General features: G+C 38.6%; 2 long non-coding RNA genes across 3 annotated transcripts in view; one reads left to right on the top strand and one right to left on the bottom strand.

Annotated features, from left to right (window-relative positions):
- Positions 1 to 6,605: 6,605 nt before the first annotated feature.
- Positions 6,606 to 12,235, top strand: LOC110047528 (uncharacterized). Its single transcript, XR_002296507.2, has 3 exons — positions 6,606 to 6,704; positions 6,791 to 6,826; positions 11,881 to 12,235. It is a non-coding gene; the product is annotated as an uncharacterized LOC110047528 (long non-coding RNA).
- A 3,661-nt stretch (positions 12,236 to 15,896) lies between these two features.
- Positions 15,897 to 17,500, bottom strand: part of LOC110047684 (uncharacterized) — a 7,125-nt gene continuing 5,521 nt past the window's right edge. For both annotated transcript variants that reach the window (XR_002296526.2, XR_016202051.1), the window contains one exon: positions 15,897 to 17,500. This exon is cut by the window's right edge. This is a non-coding gene — a long non-coding RNA (uncharacterized LOC110047684).

The following is a 17,500-nucleotide window of genomic DNA, read 5'->3' on the forward strand; positions in this document are numbered from 1 at the left end:
TTACTATGTGCCTGAAAAAATTAAGAACGCGCCTGTATTTTAATTTGCACTACAGTCCAAATTAAAAGTTAAAGATAAATTTACCTCCTCCTAACCAATCACAATGAAGTAATTTTCTCAGTCATATAATACTGACGAGAAGAGGATTCATCAGAATGGCAGTAAACATTCTTTGCTACCTTTGAACCAAAATCACGCAAAGTACACATGCAGTGTGTTTGGAAACAGCCCAATCCTGTTGAAACAATTGTAACAGGAAGGTTTTCTTTACTAGCGTTGACACTTTCCCTTCAAAATACTTTATTCGTTGGTACTATTGTATCAGTGTAAATTCGTTGTAAATGATAACAATGACACGGAAAAACAGACGGACATTCTACTATATTTTTTTTCTCCCTAGCAATGTTAGAAGAAGGCAAAATATCGATCGGTAGTCTCCCATTCACTAGGTCATGACTACAGTAAAACCTCAATGACTGATCAGGAAGACATTGAACAATCTTGATGGATGAGTATGGTAGCAGTCTCTATCATGTTTTTTTTTTTTTTTTTCCACATGCAGCTGCTTCAGGCCGAGGCTGTTGCAGTATACCTCTGTTTTATGGTTGCTACAATCGAGAACACTATTTATTAAATGGCTGGTTCCGCAAAAAGGCAAGATGAACCAAGTCCAGCTCTGTAATTAGCTACCCGAAATGGAAACTTGGGGCTGTCTTGCTCGTTCGGGATTACCCATCAACCCGCGATTAATCGATTACCCCGTCACCCGCTGTGCAGGAAAATTGGACTCGTTATTCCATAAAATAAATCCTTTATTGACCGGGCTTGTTCAGTGTTGTACGAGTTTATGGACCGAGACGCAACTTGCATGAGCAATAACCCTCGCGCTAACCCATATATCTTCCAACGAGAGTGAGCTGCATCTAAACTCAAGATTTCATATCCTGTGGCCCTTTCGTGCTTTGAACGATTCCTGTTTTTAATAAAATACAGTCAAACAACCGCTATAAAATGGTCATTATTGTAGAATACTTACAAAGAAAGGAAGAAAACAAGTGCTGCACCTGCAACCACGGGAAATGAGGAATTTTCAGTTTCCTTAATTTATCATTTGTCCATGTAAAGGAGGACATCTCCTCTTTCATCTTCGCATCCTTTTTGTGTTTGTGACTGACATCCGTTAGTAATGCCGCAAGCGGCAAAACTGCCTTATGAAACTCAACTAAATGTTATTCTCTTTTAGATTTGTCATGATCAGGAATAAAAGCGACGTTATATTCAATCAAAATTTACATTTCGTCCTGTTATAAAGTTTGTTCTGTTGTAAAGTTTGAGGGAACGGGGATGGCGCAGTGGTGAGAGCGCTCGCCTCCCACCAATGTCGGCCGGGTTCGATTCCGGCCCGGTGCCATATGTGGGTTGAGTTTGTTGTTGTTCTCGCCTTGCTCTGAGGGTTTTTCTCCGGGTTCTGCAGTTTTCCTCCCTCCACAAAAACCAATACTCCAAATTCCAATTCGATCAGGATAGAGGAGCCACGTGAAAACCAGCTAAGACTGAAGTGACTTCCTCTCTAAACGCGGTATGGCTCATTTAGAAACTGTGAGTAAAGGAGAATTCTGACCACACTAACAAACAGAGTGGTGAGGGCAATCCCTTACAAGCGATGTGTTTTAAAGGAGAATGTTCGTGTTTGGAAATACATCTCTTTAGTGGATAGCAAGGAAACTATTACCGTTTATTAAAAACTGGATCATTGGATAATGCAATTCAAGAGTTTTCATTGGCTAAGCCATCATGGTATACGAGCCATTTTTATTAGATTTTAGTTTTCTTTATTTTGGGGGCGTTTTTGATAAATCAATCATTCCACTCGCATTTGTTGGACATGAGATGGTTATAGCCGACTCGGCGCGACGCGCCGCCTTGGCTATCTCCTGTGCGCTGTTAAATAAGAGTAACAACAGTAGTATAAAATAAGGCGTCAAGTTCGTTGATAGTCTCAGAGGACTAAACATTGGATCTCCACGTGGCAATTGAGTTTTCTGCTCAGTTTTCATATCGTGCCGGATATTAACAAACAGCTATTGATATCTATTGTAATCCGTCAAATATTTTCGCTCGCGAGCGATTAGTCGAAACTCGTCATGTGACTGAATATGCCCCAGCTAATAATAAAACTGAGTAATATCCAACTGATATTCCCCAATTTCAAAACTGTGCGTTTTGCGAAAAATATTTGAAGGATAATAAACACAATAGCCTCCATTTGGCACGAAAATATGCTCTTTTGTCCTTGGACATTATCTGTTCCTCGAAACTCAGAGTTTTCCTCGAGTTATGCTCTCAGAACGCTATTCGCTTCTCGGAACAGATAATGTTCTGTATGAGCATGCAAACAGGTAATCAATTTATTTTACATTTTAAAATACAAATCTATACTCCTTCTCAATGCTTGTATAAATGTCGTGTTGCCTTAGGCTAGAAAGACAGGTTGACAGGAAAATGAAATTAATTCCATTCGACCGCAAATAGCTGTTTTGCGATTTCGCCGTTTTCAGTCAAAAAGAACCACAACATTGACACAACAACAACAACAACAACAACAAAAGAATGCCACCCCACTCTCCCTCCCCCCTTCCCCCGCCCCCACTCTTGTCTTTCTTTTTGAAATCTGCTTTCTTTTGAAATCGGTCCTAATTTTAGGACCTTTTAGGCAACGTCTTAAGAGCTCAAATCTGAACTTTTGCCGGACCACGTTTGGAAAAAAAAAAAATAATAGAGATCTAGTCACTAGTATATCGTCTGCTCTTGTGGATATCGTGGAACTTAACCAAAGGAGAGAATTTAGGTCTCAGTATGTCAAAAACACAAACACCGACGCGTTTTTAGATCTATGATTACCATTCGCTAACAATTAAAAAAAAAACAAAAAAAAACACCCAAACCGGTCTATTCAAGGGATAAACCAATGGCAGAAACAAAACTATTACCAAAAACGAAAATTGAAAAATGCGTATTAAGTTATACTTAATTGGAAAAATCATGTTAACTCTACAAAAATCCTTGTCATTTTTTATTTGATATGGAAGTTTCTTGTTCTTATTACAAGCAATTTAAAATTTCCAAGAGTTAGACAAAGAACATACGAGAATAAGATGAAAAGTAAACATGCGACATAGTGAAGCCACTGTCGCTTGTTAACGATACTTAGATGTCAGGAGTTATTTACCATTCAAAAGTGTGACAACCCCGTCAGTGAGGCACCAAGAAGGTCTAAGGAACTCAAATCTTGTATGCACCTCTACGGTTTGGAGGGAGGTCCATGCCCTCTTCATTTTTATCACAACTGATTTGTACTTCGCCATCCGACATGATATCCTTTGAAGCAAATTAATATAAACTATCTGACCATAAATTGCCTAGAACTGAAATGGTTGTGGAGTGTTCTTTCTTAAGCTTTTGATCTTTCTCTGAGAAAGGTTTTGAAGAGTGGGCTTTTTATTCCACAATAATTTATCAATATCAAGCAATTAACATAACATAACGAAGAAACGGCCGAATTAGGCCTGCTTTGTTTTCTTAAGTTTAGTTAAATTTATTTACCGTTGTAAAAAATAGTAATTTGATATCTGCTTTTCTTTAGTAAATCGGATTTGCTGGATCAAAAACAGCATGTGAGGGTATCAAAAACAGCGTTGGATGCTACCCTTCGTCCGTTTTGAAACGGAGAAATTGACTGCAGTTGGAAATTGAAAACCATTTGTGTGTAATAAACTAACTGGCATAAGAACTTCTGTTTTCTCTAAGAAAACGTGACGCAGTAATTCAAATCGAAGGTGGCGCAACTTTTTTTTATCCTATACCGCCCTCTGTGCGTGTTTTTCTGTGCGTCAGTAAGGCGAGGAGACAAGTCTTAATTTCCTCATAAAGCACATTAAGACCGACTTAATAACGCTAAATTTGGTCACGAGATGTTTTTAGAAATGCCGAAATGTCTTCTTTGTGTTGAAGTTTTTAATTGACTTAACTTGACTTCCTGTTAAAATTCAGTGAGAACACAACTTGTATTGAATGTAACCGTGATGAATAAACATTTTTAAGGTAAGTGAAATAAAACAAGGATCATAAAATAGAATTGTTGATTCATGAAAGATAATTATATAACATGATCACACCGAGATAAAATCGAATTACGTCCCATGTCCCCCACAAAATCACGAACCGCACGCTTCTCATTACGAATTTCAAATATTCATAGGCTTTACCTTATCGGCGTTTTTCCTCAGCTGAAAAACAACAGTGGATCAACACCCGGCCGCGCGATGAGAAATGTGAGCTTTAAGATACAAAAAAAATGTTTAAGGCGAGATGAAAAGGTTGTAGCGTGCGAGACTGCGAAAGCATGTTAGATCAAAGCGAGAGAGATAACACGTTTAAAGCACTTATCTTAATTTTTACTTTGCTACTATAGATAACATAAATAAAATAAATTTTAATTTAACATTTAGTTTCTGAAATTGTACTTCTTAGATACCTTTCTAGATAACAGTGTGATTAAGTTAAATTTTTGTCTGGTGAGAGTACAGTTCCATAAACAACACACAAAATTGAAAATTATACTGATAATTTTCTTTGGTCATGGATCTTTTTTATCTCGCAAAAGGGAATCGAAATTATTTTTTGTAATACTTCAGATTAGAAACCCGAAAAGTGTGACTGGCGTAATTAAAGCTGTCGATGTCGCAAAACGGCAAGTTATTTTATAGCGACTCAGATAAAATAAAAAAAAAAAATACGAACTCTGCAAATAAAAGGAAATAAATTATACTGTTTTAGGAAAATCCTCACCATTCATTCGAGAGACGCTGACTGCGATGTAAACAAGATAATCGTTTTCTTTTGTGGAAAACGCTCACCAAAGTTTCCTTAAAAAAAAAATCATTCAAATTTTTTTTTCGTCAGTCATTCCGTTGATTTGGTTTTGAGATGTTAAACTTGAATATTTAAACACGAGAAATATAGTCATCAAGTTGAGATTTGCACGGTACGTGCTCGGTATAGCCAGTTAAGCGACAATTGTTTGGTAAACAACTTTCCTCTGGAAAACGCTGGAAACTAAATTTTCGATAAAACGCTCCCGGAAATCAAATAAAAATACTTCATATGGTAGCGTCACGGAAAGAAACCAACAAAGATTGATCAGCTGGCTACGGTTCAGAAAGAGCTAAGGCAGAGCAAGTTCTTTTCAAATTGAAACTGTTGCGTGTATTTTATGGAAACCAGAGAGTATTTTCTATTCATATCCTCGCTTATCATTGTGTTTTAATAATCAAAGGTAGTCGAACTGGAAGGGAAGAAATTTGCATATTTTCCTTTTTACAATGTACACCAGTCAAGTGCATTACCAATTTGTTCATTTATTTTTTATAAACATAGGATTACGTGTTAGCCCTTAACCCTACATAATATTCCTTGACAGAGTGAAACCAGGTGAAACATGGTCTTTATTCCTTAAGAAGGCCGAAGTTTTTGCTTTTCCTCTTCAAAAAAGCATCGCAGCTTGCCACTTTCCTTTTTTATTGAATACAGAACTTCCTTTTTCATTTCCATTCTGATATTCTGCTCACATCTCGAAACAAACACTTTCACAACCTTGAGGCTTATGAGCAATCGAAATAATAAATATAATGTAAATATATCGCGACATAATGGTGAAATGCTTTGAAAGATTATGTCATTGAACATGTAAAGATGAACATATTTATAGGATACAATTTTCACACTGTACAAACAAGAAGACACAAAGCGAACAGACAATAATTTAGTCACGCTCGGTATTTCTATAGGAAGCCAAGTGCAATTTCAACTTCTCCCCCGCGTTAATTAAACCAACGTTACGAGAATCAAGTACAAAGAATTGTAAAATTTCCTTGTAAGCTATAAATAGTTTTCAAGCTGCGAGTAAATTGTTAATTTACTTTGACTTCACATGAGCAAGTGCGCTCTAAACTACAACATGGGACCTAGTTAATGGGCTTTAAAAGTCTACTTTACTAAACTATTTACTTATTTCGACAAGTTAGACTGCAATAAAAAATTAAAGCGAAAGTTTTACATGGCCGTATGAACTTATCGGCTTGACAAGAAAGAAATATATTGTATTTCCTATTTAAAAAAGCGCTGTAACTCCACTTGCTCGTTAGGTGACCGGCAGCGCTTCCGATACTTATGTCGAGAGCTTCCACTGCGCGCATGACATCTCTAAGAGCTCAGCACACCATTTAGCATTTCGTTTACCGCAAAAGATATGAATCACGCAAATGTGTCAACTCTATTAAATTATAGCAAATCTTTGAATAAAGAAATGCGAACTCTCATAAAAGTTTATTTGACTGGGCTGAAGTGTGCTTTCTAAGCGACATTCTTCTGATGTCATTTTCCGTGGTGATAACCGGATTCTGTGATTATTAAATCTATTAAGTTCGTTTCTTATCCGCGCGCAAGCAGTTTTATTTCCGTCATTTTCGTATGTAAAAGTCGCCTGTTGAATGGAGAGTGTCATTTTCCTATTAATTATTTCTCAGCGCCTTTGTTCAAAAGAGCAATTATAAACCCACTCTTAATAAAAAATTCTCTATAAAACTTGCAGACACAGGACTGGAGACGCCGCAAAACCAGTGAAGCGTGACAGCACAACTCCTATTGTAAGCACCTCGCCTTCAGTTTCTGTTCTACGGATTATTTATCGCTTTGTATTGCACTGACAGTTTCGTGTTTTTCCTTCTAACAGGCGCTAGAACTCCAGCAATATTACAAATCTTTTAAGGTAAGTAAAGGTAGAGCAAAAATCTCAAAAATAAGGATGTTTACTTGACCGTCAGTCAAAAATATGACTTGTCTATGGATAATTCCCAAAGCATATATACCTACCACCTTTCCCTAAAAGCTGAAACAAACATAATTTAACACGCCTTTTTAATCCGGTTGCAGATTAGTTAGGCCTCAGTTTAAGCAAAGATCTGTTTGATCGTGTTTTTTAAATCTTCCTAATCACAAATTACATCTTCTTTGGCTCTTTCGCGAAGTGTTCCATTCTTGTTTTGAAATGTTGACGTGAAGTCTCTGGTTTTACCAGAGCCTCCGGCTATTGCGTTTTTATTGATTACGCAATCAAGTTTATGCAAATGACAGAACTTACACTTTTCCTTGCAATTTACTATTTTCAAAAGCCGGCAGAAGGTTCATTTATTCCGTGTTTTTTCTCATTTTTCTACTCTAAAGCGATGCCGAAAATCACAAGTCTCCCTTCAAATTAGCTCAAGCATTTTCACACCACCACTTTTCGCCCATTTGAAAAAACATGGGTATTAGTTCCACAATTGTTTAGATTACAATGAAAAGCTCAAGTAACCAGGTTTTATGTTCTGTACTCTTAGCCCAACGTATCTTTTCGCCTCCGGGAAGATGTAAAGTGTCTTCATTGTTTAGGCTTTTCTTTTTCTTTATCACTTCGTTTGTCAAGGTCGACTTTGTTTTCTATATAATAAATACAATACAGCATTTATCCAAGAGATTTATTACATAAATCCTCTTAGTTTTGTGAAGTGTCTGCATTCACAAATCATTACTCGAATTTTCTTTTTGGTCATTCGCGTTTTAAGACTCCATGATATTTACTTTAAGAGGGCGTCGGCCGTTTTGTTAACAAGTACATAGAGTGAAGCAAGAAATATCTGCCTTGATCTCTAAATTTATGTTATCATTAAAAGGTTATGACAACGAAGCTTGTGCCGGAGGCTTCATTAACCGTTTTGCACGCTCTAAGTTCTTCCACCGCGTTTATGTTTGATCGCAATTTAAATGCTTTACTTTGTGAACATGAAAATGGTTTCAACCTTACTTCTCAGAAATTGGTATTAGTTATAGTTTATTAGTTTGTTTTGGAAAGCTGCAATTCTACATGGAAAACCGCAGTTGACTCACATTTTGTTTAACCACAAAGGAAATCGACAGATTTTTTCAATAGTAATAAAACATAAGATTCAAATTAATTCAAATCAACGGTCTGGAACACGCGAGCAGAAAATTCACAAAGTTGAGCCTTTGGTCTGTCGAAGTCCGCGGACGTGGGGAAACGTCGATAAAAAAACAGGCCAAACTACAGGCTTACTGTTGATTATGCCCGACAGAAGCTGCACTCAACAGAGCCGAACTCTTTCCCTCCCCTCAACAGTGCCTGTATCGTAGGTTTCATTCATTTGGGACCCATTTATTGAATGATGATTGAAAGATTTCCAAGATCTATTGGGCATTTTCGAAGTATTCGTGATTAAATACAAAACTCTTTTACTTTTGATTTGGTGATAAAAAAAACTAAACAGGTCGATCACATCGGCCTGTTTAGTTACTCGTGTCGTTCCATTTTCACAGTTAGCTTTGCTCTAGCATCATCCCTCCGCCTTTTTACCACATTTATAGCAAATGAAACTCGATAAAGCGTTATGTAAAAGGGAACTCTCACAATTTGTTTACGTAAATTAGAAAATCATGCTGTTTGATCCGAAGTTGTTATTGAATGAGTCTTTCATTACCTTCGCAGGTGATATCTTTTATTAAAATTAGAATGTTTTTCTGTTCAACTGAAGATCATCCTGTTTACCTCAAACTGTTTATTCATTTAACGAATTACATTTAATTTATCGTCCCTTTAAATGCATAGTGAGCAACGAAAGATGGGTGCGTTTTCCGAACTGATCAGCAATGCGGCCGGGTTACGCAGGTCAAAAGCATTATATTGCAGCTTATAGTAGCCGAACACTTTCATATATATATGCTTTTTTTCTACCATTGACTGCCGTGGCTTGCTTACTTACAGGAATCAGTGACAGCCTAAAGCTGTTTAACTCTCAGTTACGATATCAGCAAATCAAAAGAAATAGAGTTTTGTACTTTATCACGGATACTTCGAAAATGCCCCAATACATCACTTCGCAGCTTTCCGTTATTTGTGCAGAGAGCTGCATCTTCATAACACTCTTCAAGTTTTTTAAAAGTTTCCTTATTACCACAGAACAACATATAGATTAAAAATGGATTTAAAAAAATGTAGAGGCTTGTGAACGAAAAAGGAGTACACACGCGTATTCTAATATTTAACAGAAGATATTACTTAAAGATAAACTAAAGTAAATGAGTAAACAACCATGTAAATAATATAAATAAAATAACGGAAAAGGGAAAAAAAAAACTAAGTCGGACGTACCCTCTGGCTTCGGACTGTTTATATTATTGTCACACCCAGGCTGAAAAATTATTAGACATGTTCATAAATGATCTCTCAACTGTGCTGCTTCGATAAACTGAATTAAAAAACAAACATGTAAATAAATAAAATATAGGCAAAAAAAGAAATATTGTAACTAAACATTTTTAACACCGAGGCTGAAAAAAAAAAGGAAACTCTTTTTTTAACCTCAGCCTAGGATATTTTCTCAGCGTTATTCTTAATTTTGGGTATTTTCAGCTTCAATATTCTTACAGAAAGATTCGTACATCAGTAGCCGCATAAGGCGGTACCACTTCCAACCCTTTAGAGTCGTTTCCTAGCCATAACTAACTCATAACGGCAGATGTAAGGCTGTTTACGCAAACCGCGATGACCAGGACAACGTTATCCCCGCCCCCCCCCCCCCCCCACCCCGTTCCCGCAAGAAAACCTTTAATAAACAGAATGATATGACGTTAAGCTGAGGATAGTTCTAACGCCAATAGACACAACCTAAAATATCGCCCTCGTGGTTGCGTAAACTCCCTATCAGAAAATAAGCGCATGGCAATGTAAAGTAAGTTGCCAAAAATGTCCGGAACAATTTAAGTCTCTGCTTGATTTCAAACGCCGACGACTCCAAACGCTTCAAATTGACAAATACGGCCTCTTCGAAAGCCAAGAAATCCTTGCGTTCATATATTATAACTCTACCAGCGATCCAGTAAGCAGATTCACCAGGCTTGTTCTCATTATTTACGCGCGAAAGTATTCTAGTTGAAGCGTATCGTGTCCAGTAAACTAGCACTAGTGAAATCAAGTACAACTGACAAATTGAGAAGTGAATTTTGTGAAATTCACGATTGTCCGCAGCATCTCGTTTTAGGTTCAGCTTCAACGGCTCGTTACACGTTTGTAATTTGCTCTTTAAAGGCTGGTTTTCACTAGCGACGGAGTCGTAGTCGGAGTCGTAATCAGAAGCATAGAGCGATACGATCTAGTGAAAATCAAATCGACGGAGTCAGAAGCGGAACACAGGTTCCCCTTATTACTCCGTCGCTTACGCTCTAGTGAAAATTGCATTGTCGGAGTCGCAAGCAGAAGCGGAAGAATAAACCAATCACAATGGTCGATTCAGGGCCTTATGATTGGTTGGTTCTTCTGCTTATGCTTCCGACTCCGACAATCTAGTTTTCACTGGATCATAAGCGACGGAGTCGTAAACGGAAACGGAAGAAATGGAAACGTTCTGATTCTTCCGACTCCGATTCCGTCAAGCTTATGACTCTGCTTATGACTCCGATTTTCGATTTTCACTAGGTCGTAAGCTCTCTTACGACTCCGACTCCGACTACGATTCCGACTACGATTCCGACTACGACTCCGTCGCTAACGAAAACCAGCCTTAAGTTTTTCCAGCATGACTACAGTTATCGTTTTGCTTTATTTTTAATATAACAAAAATTTATTTATATGATATGAAACGTAACATCGTTTTGCTTTCGGTCTCTTTTGGTTAGGTTTGGCTTAATGATTCTGCTCCGGCGTAAATTTCCTATTTAACTTCCAGCATCGCCTATTCGGCTCAAAATGCTGCTCGGAAAACGGAAGTATTCGCGATTCCGATTACACGAGGGTTATTCTACGCCCCTTAAAGGGCCGGATGCTGGTCTAACGCAGGGTTAATTGTTTACCCTAGCATCTAATTCGTTTATTCTCATATAAAAACCTTGCCCCAGCTGTTCCACGCTATCGAACGGATAAATCACTCTTCAATAGATACCACGGATGTTCATAGCGTGTTATCCGTTGGATCTCGTTATCCACCTTTTGTACAACATAAGTCCTGGGTGGACAAAGTTAGGAGCTGTTTACAAGATACCGGTATAACTTTCATACAGCTATGAAACCAGTTTTCGGTATGAAACCAGTTTTATGTTAGACTAGAACGGGCAGCGTACGTACAGTTTTCGTCATCCAGGCCAAGATGGCGTCACTTCATCCCACGTTGGACGTAGGTTCGTTCTTGTAAACATCACGTGTAGTGGTCATACTGGTATGAACTCGCATTGGTACGAGTGTTACACGTGTTAATACCACTTAAAATTACCTCGGCCAAGACCGCTTGAACCGGAGTCGAGGGAACTACTCAGACCTTCAACGTCAATAGGCTACGTTCGATGTAACAATATTCTAACATAGCTCCGAGGCTTTCGGGTTTCAAGTTTCTTTTGTTTCTCAATTCCCAAAAGAGACTTGAATACAAAGAAAACAACACCAAATATAGAAGTCTGTCCTCAAAGCCTCGGAGACATGTTAACATGTTGATACAGTGGAACACCGCCTTACGACCACCCCGTTAATTTTATTACGGCCAATTTATTCTGGCCTGAAAAAAAGCTCAGTCAGTCATTTTCTTATTTAAATAGCCCCTGTAATACTGCCACCCCGTTAATACGACCAGAATTTTGTGGTCCGTTGGTGACCGGATTAACGGTGGCCTATTGGAAATTTTAAAAACAAAACTAAACCAAAATTGATTAGAGGGAAGAGAGAGGCCATTAGCAGCAAAGGATTTTTTGCCCTTGTTAATGAGGATATGTTCTTCATTTCAGATGAAGAATGCGTTCTCTCTACTGGTCATCATTTGTTTAGCGGCAACTCTTCACATATCTTCAACACAAAGTGTATGTGATGACGAGTGTTTCACGAATTATCAACAATGTAATTCTCAGTGCACTGATTTTTCTAAATGTGGGGACTGCACAGACCTCTACGGAACATGCCTCGACGGATGTGGAAAACGAAGCCTTCGATCCAGGTTATGGCCATCGAGTGAATATTGGAGTGAAAAGCCAAAGTCAACAAAATAACAAGTCTTTAAGAGCGATCCTCTACAGCAAAACATATTAAGTTTCGTGGTGCAAAAAATAATCTATGTATTCAAATAAACGTCATCTTCCTAAGCCACCTTTATAAAATCCTCTGTTTTTAATTTAAGGTATCATGGTAGGTGAATTTAACGAAAACTGTTCTTTGCCGCTCGAACTGAGAAAACTGAGATGATGTTGTTTTTTAGCAAAAGAATGGGAAAAAAGCTTTTTACGTTTCAAGATAAAGAGAAAAAATAATTTTTGAATTCCATTACCCCTTACTGCGCGTTCACAAGTTTTTGACACCACCTATTTTAAAGATTCATCACCAGTTGTCAAGTGTAATGCGAATAGCCAACATCCGAGTTGCCTTAAGCCTCTCTATCAAAGCGAGGCCTGGTGCACAACCATTCATATGAAAATGAGTTTAATTTGCATGTGAATGAAATCTCATTTTCGTATGAAAGAATGGGCACCAAGACTCGCTTTGAGAAAGAGGCTGGAGGTAATTCGCAAATGGCCTATTGCGGTGTGATATTTCATTTGAACAAAGTAGACGTGCACGCAAACTGTTCTCGGTCTGGTTCAACTCCGTTTCAACGCAAGTTAACTTTCGTTGCTGTTTTTTTTTTTTTTTGTAATGTCAGAACAAAAACGCCCATTTTCTTCTTCCTTGAACCTGAAAAGACGAAAATTTGTGGAGATCAACCCGTTCAGCGTCGAACGCACAAGAACGTTGGCATTGAGCGACCGTGGGTCGCATTTTAACCAAGAAGAATGGTTAAAGGAGTTTAACGAAACCGGTCCCGACGAAGACGACGAAGAACGAAGAACAAGCTATTGTAGACGTGTTTTTCAAGTTGTCATAAGCCATTGCTGTTGTAGCCTGACCCATAGTCTGTAAATGCGTCATCAAATCTTGCAACATGACGGGATTTTTAACACCTACTCATACCTATCTCGTAATAAGGTTTTTCGTCTTTTTTCGATAAAATAAAACTGCATATAAGTATGAGCAATTTTGGTTCGTTTACGCGCGTCTTCCGACGGAATTAGCTGAAAATCGGCAGCTATGTTCTAGGATACCTTCTTCGAAAAACGGTGTCGGACGAAACAACCGCATTGAAAACAACAACCTTTCGGAGGGTGTACAAAAAAACCCAAATCACATCTGGGTTTTAGGGTAATGTGTGAGTAAACATTTGCGATCAGTTAATCACGCCGCTCAAATAATTCATGCGAGAAAGCGAACCAGTTCAAGCAAAACAGTGTTCCTGGTTATTTCTTTCAATCTCACTGTGACATGAACTTTTTTGAAAATTTCAAACATATCATTGTCGATGATTGTATTCTTTTAAACTAACAATTAGATTAAGAGCTCGAAATTTCTGTCGCCCTCGTCAACTATCACGCATAGAAATCGAGAGCGAATAATTTAATTGTTTTAGTATAAATCTACTAGTCTTGCAAAACTCTATCTAGTTTTTCTTCACAGACACTTCAAAAATGTGAAGAAACGGCCGTCATTTTGTTAACAAGCGCACACTGCTACGCTACTCACTATCTATCAAAGAATAGATAGTGAGTAGCGTAGCCAATCAGAGAGCAGTGTTCCTGATAGAACGCTAGCAGATTTACACTAATAAACAATTAGATTATGACCTCGAGATTTCTATCGCGTGATAGTTGACTCGGGCTGCGCCCTCGTCAACTATCACGCATAGAAATCGAGAGCAAATAATCTAATTGTTTTAGTATAAATCTACTAGTCATTCAAAACTTTATCGAAATCCTCTTCACAGACAGCTCGAAAACGCAAAAAAGTGGCCGTCATTTTGTTACCAAGGGCACTCTGCTACGCTACTATCTATCACAGAATAAATAGTGAGTAGCGTAGCCAATCAGAAAACGGTAATTTAGCTTTTAGGAAATGTATAGATTGGTGGGAGCGCTCGCGTAAAAGCACGATTTCCAAACACTATCGGACCACCTCAATACCATGATACCTTAAATGAGAAAGATTACCGGTTAAAACTCTAAACACCACAGAAACAAATTGTTTCACACTTTCCAAAATCAAAATGAAAATAACACTTCGTCTACGCTTTATACAGACAACATAGAGGATAATACATGGGTGCGCGTAGATATGGAATTTCTCTTCGAGTGTTCAACTTGATACTTCACGAGTTAGATATAAAGTTGACCACGAGAAGAGAAATTCCATATCTACAAGCAGCCATGTATTATTTTGTTTATTATATAAACATACTAATGACGACTTTTTTGGGCGATTTTCCAAAGATTTCCGAACGCTTTCCGAAGATTTCCGGAGATTCTCCAAAAGTCGCCCGAAGGCCCGACAAACGTTTCCGAACATTTTCCGAAAATTTCCAAAGACTTCCGAAGATAACCGAAGATTTCCGAGGATGAACACATGATGTTTCGACCATACAGCAACACATCTAAGTACTTTTTAAGGGATTATGTAACCATAGCAATGGTGATCTTCTCACTTGTGAAAATAAATATGTTATTTGCCGGCTGGGAGGTCCGTATAGTGAAAAATTCTGACCGAGGTCTTGAAAATGTTGCCCGAGGCCGAGGGCAGCATTTTCAAGCCCGAGGTCACAGTTTTTCACTTAACGGACCGACCCTAAGCCGGCAAATAGCATATTTATTTTTTCCTGGGGTAAATTGGCTTACAAGTAGGTTTGTTTACGCAACTTGGCTTACGTGCCGTCTACAAACCATCGTAAAAAATCTAACGAACGAACGGGCGAGTAACTCAGATACTAGATAAAGAAAGATGTATTAAAGAACAGATTTATTTCAAACTTTTTTATGTTAGTTGCATCTAGTTCACCAGTTCTCCAAAATTGATTTTACGGTGTGAAATTTCGTGCAAAGTTTGAAGTTGTACTACAAAAACAATTTCTATCAGTCGTTGCGAATTAACCGAAATCAGACTTTTCTACCGTAAATTGAGAAGCAGAAAGCGAGGAAATTTGTCACGTGTATTCCACAACAATTCTCTTAAATACAGCAACGATCAAAGAGGTAAACTCGACTGCAACTGCCTTTTTTTTTGCTTAGAATTGTAAGGCGAGAGAAATGCAGGATTACGCGCCATTACAACGCCGAGCTACAAACAACCAACCAAACTCTTACACCTTCAAAACATTCAATTGAATTTAGTGACTCTCCTTGCCACTTAAAAGTGAATAGAGATAAACTCGCGTTGATTAATCATCGATGGAAGTGTAAAAAGGGCAAAGGTTGACGATTACCGCCGGTTCACTCAGGAAAATTGACCAACACGACAATTTCACCGCTCCGTTTCCTGTAGTTACCATGACCGTGGTCAGAGATGGGAAAATCCGGACCGAGCTAAGAACCAATCGGATTGCAGCATTCGTTGCCGTGCCCTCTTGGGATAAAACAAGCATGTTAAACATATGACCCGTAAGGCCCCGCGCGCAATTTCCTTGGAAAACAATAAGAAAGAAGGTCCCGTATGAGAGCCGTACTAGAGCCAGAAAACGCGCACGACCCTAGTAGAAATGCGTACAGCAAAATTGATGCGAGTTAAGGTGGCTGAACACAGGTTTTGATACCTGTGTTTCATTCAACTTTTTCTCTAAAACCCTTGATCCTCTCTTTGGTCGCCAAAACTACACAAACTTCAGTTTTCTGATAGTTAAGCTGACCAATGTGCCGTTACCATGGCAACATGAATAAGCTTGTAACCACGTTCACAAGTTAACACTATTTTAATAATAATTTAACAGAGAGATCTTTAATTATCCCTTGTTGAATGTTCATTGGAATATCTAGAATTTCCTTTGTTAAAGTTGCAACTTTTTTCAATACTCCAGTTACTTCTTTCCTAAAGTATTTTCGTGCCAAATTTCGTGAAATTCTAATGAGTGGTTCTCGAGAAATGGGCGTACTTCCGAGGATGCTATTTCGCATTCAATCGCACTTTTTCAACTTACTACACATGCACTGCATTTAACGCTGGGTTCTTTTGGTAACAAAGAAAAAGCTGAGAATTGCTGGGTTCTTTGCATCGTTACCTTTTCTAACATACAAGGTTCAAAAGGGTCTTAAAAGTGTCAAACATTCGCTGGTAATCTAAACGGTTCGGGCTTAGCCCTTCTTCATTAGGTGGAATCACAGGTAGCCCAAGCGTAATATAAGAGTTTGTATGGTGAACTGTGGCTGAAATATAAGAGTTTGTATGGAGATCAGGAGTTAACATTAAATTCGTTCAATGTATGGGTAATTTACCGAATAAAGACTCTTGAACATTCAATGGTGTCATTTTTTCTTATCCTGGAGAGTTTAAACGAAGTTTGAGAGAATTTTGATTTATTTATCCTACGGTGTTATAATAAGAGACAAAGTAGAAAACTTCGGCCAGTTTGACGACAAAACACTCTTCGGAAGCGAGTCAAATTTGCACACAAAAAGAGCATTTACTCACAATATTTCTTGCTGAACTCACAAAGTAAGGCCTGTAGTTTCTCTCTCTGCAATCCAATGAATCACGCATTCAGTTTTAACCGTGTTAGCTGGCCAAAAACTTGCAATATGACGGCCAAAATAGCGGAAATTGATGCTTGACGACGCTAAGTTGATCAGTTTGCTGTCGTCACCACTCGGCCGAGACTGGGAACGTGGTCAATTATCACCTCACGGGTGGAGGGCACGAGATTTTTGATCTTAGAAACTTTGTCTCACACGACTGCTGGTCAATCGATCTTCGCTCATCGCTGTACGTAATTAACTTACCACACTCGTACAGAGGTAAGAAAACTCCACCGTAACCTTTTTCTCTGTTGCTGCTTTTGCTGGCTACAGCAAGCCGCTTCAACTTGAGACAAAGTTTGTGAGATTAAAAATCTCGTGCCCTCCACCCGTGAGGGCACGAATGAGTGGAATGATTGAGCGACGCCATACAAAAAACTGTACGCGTACGCACGCACGGACAGCGCGCGTGTAGGAAGTACAAAGTAGACAAAGGCGTGCTGCCGCATATGAAAACCATTGTTTTAGCGTGCGTATGTGTAATACGCGCTAGAATCACAGTCACAAGAAATTGAAGTTAATGCTCAGTACGTTCAGTCGAAGGGTGCCCAGCTTGAAGATTAATTTCATTTCAATCTGCTTGCGGCTGATGCTACTACCAGAGCACTGTTTCAAGCTACAGACCATGATGTCATCCAGAGAGTGGGAGGCGGAATTGAAATGTTCAGCTACGGGAAACCCACGCGATCGGTTTCGAATGCTGCGGAGGTGCTCGCTGAAACGTCCCCGTAGTCGCCTTCCAGTCTCACCGATGTATAGACAATTGCAG

Source organism: Orbicella faveolata, unplaced genomic scaffold (genome assembly GCF_042242905.1).
Source record: "Orbicella faveolata isolate gen_17 unplaced genomic scaffold, um_ofav_v1 contig_35, whole genome shotgun sequence".
NCBI lineage: Eukaryota > Metazoa > Cnidaria > Anthozoa > Scleractinia > Merulinidae > Orbicella > Orbicella faveolata.